General features: G+C 45.7%; 1 protein-coding gene across 2 annotated transcripts in view; it reads right to left on the reverse strand.

The window, feature by feature from the left end:
- LBR (lamin B receptor) overlaps nucleotides 1–8,053 on the reverse strand; it is a 98,651-nt gene extending 90,598 nt beyond the window's left edge. For both annotated transcript variants that reach the window (XM_050948549.1, XM_050948548.1), the window contains exon 1: nucleotides 7,595–8,053. The gene's annotated coding sequence lies outside the window, so the exon portion shown is untranslated. The remainder of the gene's footprint in view (nucleotides 1–7,594) is intronic.
- Nucleotides 8,054–8,558: the final 505 nt, after the last annotated feature.

Raw genomic sequence — 8,558 nt, forward strand, 5'->3', positions numbered from 1 at the left:
TATAACGTTTTCCATCTTGATTTTACAGAGAGACAATTTTTACATTTTTTCTTTCTTTTATTAAAAGCTTTTCTTTTTAAGAACCTGATTGTTTTTTTTTTCTTTTCTCTCTGCTAGCTGTTGGTAAGCAGGCAAGAGGGTTTTTTTTAAAACTACAGCCAGAAAAACAAATTTTTTTTCCCTTTTCTCCTTTCTGGTTGTGCAGAAAGACTGCCTGAAGGCAGAGGCATTAGGGTTTAACAAGAATCTTTGTTAAACAAAAGGACTCCAGCTGTGAGTCAGAAAAACCAGCAAAACACATTTGCAAATGAAAGTGTGTTTTTTTTCTTCTAACTTGTCCGGCAAAGGCTAGTTAGAAAGTGTTAAAAAAGTCTGTTGCCAAGCAACCATGAGCGGCAACATTCCAGACATTCAACAGCAGAGGGTGCAACCAGCACAAAAAAGCAGGAGCCATGAGTTCCAAGAAAGCCATTAGACAGGAACAAGTAAAGCTAGAAGCCATAGAAAGAGACAACGAACATAGAAGAAAGATGGAACTAATAAATGCAGAAACAGCCAGGGAAGAGGCAGCCCACAAAAGAGAGCAAGAAGCCAAAGACGCGGACCACAAAAGAAAAATAGAGCTCCAAAGGGAGGCACACCAGCAGGCCCTGGAATTAGAACAGGCTAAGCAGAAGGACACAGCCAATCTTAACAACCCTTCGCCAGTTATTGTTCCCCATCCCAAGAAATTTCCCACCTACAAGGCAGGTGATGACATTGAGGCCTTCTCAGAAAATTTTGAAAGGGCGTGCCTTGGGTACAGCATCTCTGAAGACCAGTACATGGTAGAGCTGAGACCACAGCTCAGTGGACCCTTAGCAGAGGTGGCAGTTGAAATGCCTAGGGAAACCATGAATGATTATAAACTTTTTCAAACCAAGGCCAGAATCAGAATGGGGATAATACCTGAGCGTGCCCGTCGGCGGTTCAGAGCCCTAAGGTGGAAACCAGATGTGTCATTTTCCCGAAACGCCCACCACATTGGAAAGAATTGGGATGCCTGGATATCAGGAACAAAGGTTAAAACTCTAGAAGAGCTGTCCCTCCTGATGCAAATGGAACAGTTCTTAGAGGGTGTTCCTGAGGAAATAGAAAGGTACATCCTAGATGGGAAGCCCAAAACTGTAACCGAGGTGGGAGAGATTGGAGCCAGATGGGTGGAAGTGGCAGAAAAGAAAAAAGCTACTGTCAAGGGGAGCGAATACCACAGGGGGCACACCGACAATAAACCCTATACCCAAGGCAACCCAAGACCCCACCTACAACCCAAGGAAAGCCCCAGACTCCCTATTCTCCCACCTCACCAGTCTTCAGTAACCCACCTCGGCCCAGTGACCAGTCAGTTGGGCGATGCTTTAAATGTAATGAACTGGGACATATAAAGGCCAACTGCCCCAAGAACCCCAACCAAGTGCAGTTCATTACACCACCATCACACCAAAGATCCCCAGGCCCAGATGCCTCTCAAATACCCTCGGAGCGAAGGGAAATTTTGAGAGTGGACGGAAAGAAGGTTATCGCATGGAGAGACACGGGGCCACAAGTGTCAGCTATCCATCAATCCTTGGTGGACCCCAAATTCATCAACCCAAAGGCCCAAGTGACAAATTACCCCTTCATGTCAAAAGCTGTAGACTTGTCTACAGCTGAACTGCCTGTCCAGTACAAAGGCTGGTCAGGAATGTGGACTTTTGCAGTCTATGACAATTATCCCACCCCATGCTACTGAGGGAAAACTTGGCCAGCCAGGTAAAGCGGGCCAAGAGGGTGGGAATGGTTACCTGCAGGCAAGCTTCCAGACCCATCCCTGTTCCTGAACAGTCCAAAGGCCCCGTCTGTGTTACCAGAGACCCAGACAGAGGTGGTGGACCCGGATCCCCTGCCAACAACTGCAACAGCCACAGTGTCTCCAGTCCCAGACCCGGAACTGGAAAAGCAACCAGCACCAGAACCGTTGCCAGCACTGATGCTAGCGCTTGCAAACCCATCTTCAACCCCAACGCCAGAGGGCGCCAGACAGCCTGAACAGGCAGAAGCAGCAGACAACCATACCCAAGAGGCTCAGCCAGAGCCTGAAATACCACCTGGTGCACCAGCAGAGAGCGGTTCACCAGCAATGGAAACAGCCCCATCACCTACATTGCTTCCCAAGGGACCAAGCCAAAGTCCGCAATCTAAGAAGGAACTGGTGTCTCCAGACTCAAGGGAACAGTTCCAGACTGAGCAGGAAGCAGATGACAGCCTTCAGAAAGCTTGGGCGGTGGCACGGAGCACCCCAATGCCTCTCAGCTCTTCTAATTGATCCCGGTTTATTATAGAACAAGGACTTTTATACAAGGAGACTCTTTCTGGTGGACACCAGGAAGACTGGCATCCGAAAAACAGTTGGTGGTTCCAACTAAGTACCGGGGAAACTCTTAAGCTTAGCCCATGATCACCCCAGTGGCCATACTGGGGTGAACAGAACCAAAGACAGGTTGGGGAAGTCCTTCCACTGGGAGGGGATGGGCAAGGATGTTGCCAAGTATGTCCGGTCTTGTGAGGTGTGCCAAAAAGGGGGAAAGCCCCAAGACCAGGTCAAGGCCCCTCTCCAGCCACTCCCCATAATTGAGCTCCCATTTCAGTGAGTAGCTGTGGATATCCTGGGTCCTTTCCCAAAAGAGGTCCCCATAGGAAAGCAGTACATACTGACTTTCGTGGACTTTGCTACCCGATGGCCGGAAGCAGTAGCTCTAAGCAACACCAGGGCTAACACTGTGTGCCGGGCCCTAACAGACATTTTTGCCAGGGTAGGTTGGCCCTCTGATATCCTTACAGATTCAGGATCTAATTTCCTGGCAGGAACCATGAAAGAACTGTGGGAAACTCATGGGGTGAATCACTTGGTTGCCACCCCTTACCACCATCAAACCAATGGCCTGGTGGAGAGGTTTAATGGAACTTTGGGGGCCATGATACGTACATTCGTGAATGAACACTCCTATGACTGGGACCTAGTGTTGCAGCAGTTGCTGTTTGCCTACAGGGCTGTACCACATCCCAGTTTAGGGTTTTCACCGTTTGAACTTGTGTATGGCCACGAGGTTAAGGGGCCATTACAGTTGGTGAAGCAGCAATGGGAGGGATTTACGCCTTCTCCAGGAACTAACATTCTAGACTTTGTAAGCAACCTACAAAGCACCCTCCGACACTTGTTAGCCCTTGCTAAAGAAAACCTAAAGGATGCTCAGAAAGAACAAAAGGCCTGGTATGATAGACATACCAGAGAGCGTTCCTTCAAGGTAGGAGACCAGGTTATGGTCTGGAAAGGCGCAACAGGCCCATAAGATGGAAGCATCATGGGAAGGGTCATTCACGGTCCAAGAGTGCCTGGGAGCTGTTAACTACCTCATAGCATTTCCCAATTCCTCCCTAAAGCCTAGAGTGTGCCATGTTAATTCTCTCAAGCCCTTTTATTCCAGAGACTTACAGGTTTGTCAGTTTACAGCCCAGGGAGGAGATGACACTGAGTGGCTTGAAGGTGTCTACTAAGAAGGAAAAAGTGACGGTGGCGTGGAAGAGGTGAACCTCTCCACAACCCTGTAACGTCTGCAGCGGCAACAGATCAAGGAGCTGTGCACTAGCTTCACCTCATTGTTCTCAGCCACCCCGGGATGGACTGAACAGGCATACCACTCCATTGACACAGGTAATGCTCACCCAGTTAGAACCCCACCCTACCGGGTGTCTCTTCATGCCCAAGCTGCTATAGAACAGGAGCTCCAAAACATGCTATAGATGGGTATAATCTGCTCATCTACCAGTGCATGGGCATCTCCAGTGGTTCTGGTACCCAAACCAGATGGGGAAATACGCTTTTGCGTGGACTACCGTAAGCTAAATGCGGTAACTCGCCCAGACAACTATCCAGTGCCACGCACCTATAAGCTATTGGAGAAGTTGGGACGTGCCAAGTTCATATCTACAATAGACTTAACCAAGGGGTACTGGCAAGTACCGCTAGATGAACCTGCCAAGGAAAGGACAGCAACCACCACCCATGCAGGGATGTATGAATTTAATGTGCTTCCTTTCGGGCTGCGAAATGCACCCGCCACCTTTCAAAGACTTGTAGATGGTCTCCTAGCAGGATTGGGAGAATATGCAGTTGCCTACCTCGGTGATGTGACCATTTTTTCTGATTCATGGCCCGAACACCTAGAACACCTGGAAAAAGTCTTTGAGCGCATCAGGCAGGCAGGATTAACGGTTAAGGCCAAAAAGTGTCAAATAGGCCAAAATAGAGTGACTTACCTGGGACACCAGGTGGGTTAAGGAACCATAAACCCCCTACAGGCCAAGGTGGATGCTATCCAAAAGTGGCCTGTCCCAAAGTCAAAGAAACAGGCCCAATCCTTCTTAGGCTTGGCCTGGTATTACAGGCGATTTGTACCACACTACAGCCAAATCGCTGCCCCACTGACCGACCTGACCAAAAAGACCCAGCTGAATGCACTTAAGTGGACTGATGAGTGTCAGAAGGCCTTTACTCAGGTTAAGGCGACGCTCATGTCTGACCCTGTGCTAAGGGCCCCGGCCTTTGACAAACCTTTCCTACTAAACACAGATGCATCTCAGCGTGGTGTAGGAGCAGTTCTAATGCAGGAAGGACCAGATCAAAACTTCCATCCTGTCATGTTTCTCAGCAAAAAACTGTCTGAGAGGGAAAGTCACTGGTCAATCAGTGAAAAGGAATGCTACGCCATTGTGTATGCCCTGGAAAAGATATGCCCATACATTTGGGGATGGCGGTTCCAGCTACAAACCGACCATGCTGCGCTAAAATGGCTTCATACTGCCAAGGGAAACAACAAAAAACTGCTTCGATGGAGTTTAGCTCTCCAAGATTTTGATTTTGAAATTCAACACATTTCAGGAGCTTCTAACAAAGTAGCTGATGCACTCTCCCGTGAAAGTTTCCCAGAATCAACTGGTTAAAAATTGTCCTTCAGATGTAAAAAGTCTTGTAATTTACATACTCAGTAGTATATGTAAAGGTGCATGTGTTGAATTAATCTGTTTATTTTAAAGTTCTAGGAAGAAATCACCGCCAGTGAGGTTCTCCACTGTCTGCGATTTGAGGGGCGTGTCATAAACAGATGGTTACAGGTTAATGTCTCTTTTACCTGTAAAGGGTTAACTAGCCCAGTAAATCTGGAACACCTGACCAGAGGACCAATCAGGAGACAAGATAATTTCAAATCTCGGAGGAGGGAAGCCTTTGTCTGTGCTTTTTGGGTTTTTCTTTGTTCTCTCTGGGTTCTGAGAGGGACCAGACATGTATACAGACTCTCCAATTTTCTGAAACAGCCTCTTCTGTTGAATTTAATAAGTACCAGTTAGAAAGGTGGTTTAGTCTTTTGATTGTTTTCTTTATTTGCAAATGTGTATTTTGCTGGAAGGATTGTATATCTGTTTGCTACAACTTGTATTTGTGCTGGGGGGAGGATTCTCTCTAGTGTCTATAAGCTGAAAGACCCTGTAACGTTTTCCATCTTGATTTTACAGAGACAATTTTTACTTTTTTTCTTTCTTTTATTATAAGTTTTTGTTTTTAAGAACCTGATTGATTTTTTTTTTATTTCTTGTGTAAGACCCAAGGGGAGGGGGTCTGCACTCACCAGGGAATTGGTGGAAGAAAGGAGAGAAGGGCGGGGGAAGAAAAGCCTGATTTCTTTCTGTGTTAGGATCACTTTCTCTCTCTCAGGGAGAGTCTGGGAGGGGGAGAGAAGGGGGGGAAGGTGAATTTCCTCTCTGTTTTAAGATTCAAGGAGTTGAATCACAGGGATCTCCCAGTGTTACCCAGGGAGGGGAGAATCTGGGAGGAAGAAAGGAGGGGGAATGTTTTATTTCCCTTTGTTGTGAGACCCAAGGGGTTTTGGGTATTGGGCTCCCCAGGGAAGGGCTTGGGGGCCAGAAAGTGCCCCAAGACACCATATTTTTGGGTGGTGGCAGCTCTATCATTTCTAAGCTAGTAATTAAACTTAGAGGGATTCATGCAGGTATCCCATCTTTTGGACGCTAAGGTTCAGAGTTGGGAATCATACCTTGACAAGGTGTATTTTACTTTAAAATGGCTGGGATCATCTAAAAACAGGTTTTACAGGCAGTTCCATATTCTATAATAATCTCTTCTTGCATTTAAAAAAAAAGATAAAGAAACAAATTATTATTTAAAGCCTCATGGGACGCCCAGTATCAGCACAGCTGAACTGACAGCTCATTTTCATATGCAATAACTACTAGACGTACACAATTCTTCCCAAAGTTTGGACTGTACTTGCTTTTTCTAGTGACAATATAGGTATCATGATGCCAGTCATAGGCCATATTTTCTGTCCTGCAGCTCTGCAACAATGGCACTAAGGGAATAATATTGGGGAAATGCTTACAAATAAATTGTAAATCATAGAATCATAAAATTGTAGGACTGAAAGGGACCTCTAGAGGACATCTAGTCCAGTCTCCTGCACTCGTGGCAGGACTAAGTATTATCCTAGACCATCCCTGACAGGTATTTGTTTAATCTGCTCTTTAAAACCTCCAAAGATGCAGATTTCAGAGCCTCCTATGCCGTTTATTCCAGTGCTTAAACACATTGACAGTTAGGAAGTTTTCCCTAATGTCCAGAATTGTATTCTTTTTGAATAAGGCTGTTTATTCATATTTCTTTTAAGCAATTGACCCTGTATTTGTCACCTTAATACAGAGAGACCATTTTTATGTATTTTTTCTTTCTTTTTATATAAAGCTTTCTTTTTAAGACCTGTTGGAGTTTTTCTTTGGTGGAGAACTCCAGGGAATTGAGTCTGTAGCTCACCAGGGAATTGGTGGGAGGAAGAAGTCAGGGGGAAATCTGTGTGTGTTAGATTTACTAGCCTGACTTTGCATTCCCTCTGGGTGAAGAGGGAAGTACTTGTGTTTCCAGGACTGGAAACAGGGAGGGTGGCGTCCCTCTGTTTAGATTCACGGAGCTTGTTTCTGTGTATCTCTCCAGGAACCCAGGGAGGGAACACCTGGAAGGGAGAAGGGAAGGGAAATGGTTTATTCCCCTTTGTTGTGAGACTCAAGGAATTTGGGTCTTGGGGTCCCCAGGGAAGGTTTTTGGGGGGACCAGAGTGCCCCAAAACACTCTAATTTTTTGGGTGGTGGCAGCTTTACCAGGTCCAAGCTGGTAACTAAGCTTGGAGGTTTTCATGCTAACCCCCATATTTTGGACGCTAAGGTCCAAATCTGGGAATAGGTTATGACAGGGAGGCATAAGAATCTGAATAGAATGGAGTATCATATACGTCACATTCCCTTTTAAACTTCATGTATAGTTCAGAGATCTAATGGTTCTGTGGTTGGCTAGATGCATACCTGGATCTCTATTCTCTTCCTGCTGGAAGCCAATGGGATTAACTGAGGCCTCTGATGTCTCTCTCTCATCTTTTAGCCTGCCTGTCACTAGAGAGTGCACATAAAAACTTGGTATGCTAGTCAGATCATTTCCAAAGTAACAGGTTCCTACCTTGGTATACAGCAGGAGGTCCCAAACGTTACCTAATCACAGACTGCATTGTCAATTTGCCTGGATGTCAAGGACCACACTTAATTTGCACACCAATTGAAGTAGTCTGTAGTCACCTTCCTCTTCCATACAGAAGTATGGCTCATGCTGATGACAAGTCCCAGAAGACATTGAATCATTTTGATGTGAGCAGCCCACATAAGTGCTATATTCAGAAGCCACAAGTCTCAGCAGTTACACCTTACAAAGGATGGCCACATGGTTGATTGTAGCTTCTGTGGGATGCTCTTTGGCCATGTCCCATTTAGACACTTCTGCTTATTCTCTATAATCCAAAAGAGTCCCTAGAAGTTCTTTCCACATAAATAGAAAAAGATAGTGATTCCAGTGAACTAGCCAGACAATACTTTTTTTTCTTGGAGACGTTGGGAGGAAGGTAGAAGAGACACAGCATTTCTTTGCCTACTGTGGCTAGAGAGACAGTGTAATCAAATAAAAGGACCCGCCCAGCTGCTTAAGCACTTCTAAGGATTGCCAATAACCGCTGCCTGAGGAGTCTGATAAGGCACCAGAAGCTTAACATCTGGGATCTACAACTTATCCAAGGTGTGGCTCACTATCCTGGCAAGAAATGTGACACAACACTGGCCTGCTACAACTGGCTGAGAATATTTTGTGTTCAGTTTTGTTGTTAAAAAGGACTCATAAACAGAGATGGAGGAAGGATAAACTCAAGTAGCACAGTACAAAAAAAGCAAATGGCACGGAGTGGGACAGATAAACCACAGAGCATTAGCTAATATAGCAGAACTTCTGCAGACATAGTGGGTGAACACGGAAAAGCAAGAAAACACACATAATAGCATAGTTTGAGATTCCCTCCAGGAAACATGAGAACAAGAAAAAACAACTATTAAATCCAGACAACTGCTCAGCACCATTTCAGCTCAAGCCAGATAGGTCA

Source organism: Gopherus flavomarginatus, chromosome 4, assembly GCF_025201925.1.
Source record: "Gopherus flavomarginatus isolate rGopFla2 chromosome 4, rGopFla2.mat.asm, whole genome shotgun sequence".
Lineage (NCBI taxonomy): Eukaryota > Metazoa > Chordata > Testudines > Testudinidae > Gopherus > Gopherus flavomarginatus.